Source organism: Propithecus coquereli, unplaced genomic scaffold, assembly GCF_000956105.1.
Source record: "Propithecus coquereli isolate 6110/MARCELLA unplaced genomic scaffold, Pcoq_1.0 Scaffold74, whole genome shotgun sequence".
Classification (NCBI taxonomy): Eukaryota; Metazoa; Chordata; class Mammalia; order Primates; family Indriidae; genus Propithecus; species Propithecus coquereli.
The window spans coordinates 6687802-6688348 of NW_012153507.1; positions in this window are offsets into that span (position 1 = coordinate 6687802).

Consider the following 547-nt stretch of genomic DNA (forward strand, 5'->3'; position numbering starts at 1 on the left):
AGTGAAAAAAAACAGACTCAAGATTCTACATATATTTTAATTTCATTTTATGACATTCTGGTAAAGGCAAAAGCGTAAGTAAAGACTAGATCAGTGCTTTCCAGGAGCTTGGAGTTGGAGAAAGACTTGACAACAAAATAGCATGAAGAAGGAAATTTTTATTATGATGAAACTATCCTATATTTTGATTTTGGTGGTGGTTGCATGATTGTATGCATTTGTAAAAACTCACAGAAATTTCCATTAATAAGAGTAAATCTTACCATATGCATATTATACCATAATAAACATGAAAAATATGCATCCAGTCGGAAGACAGAATTATGGATATTTTTAATATGCTGTTGGTTGTTTATTTCTCTGTAGTAAGCACCTATTGCTTTTATAATAAATAAGAAAGATGAAATTCTTTAACCCCCCCCTTAAAAAGATCAGGGATTTTAAAACAATGAATATTTCTTATCCATTAGGTTAATAATATCCAGAATTTGTGAGCATGACAATGATATAATTAATTAAGAAAAAATGTCCTCAGAAGTATTCATTG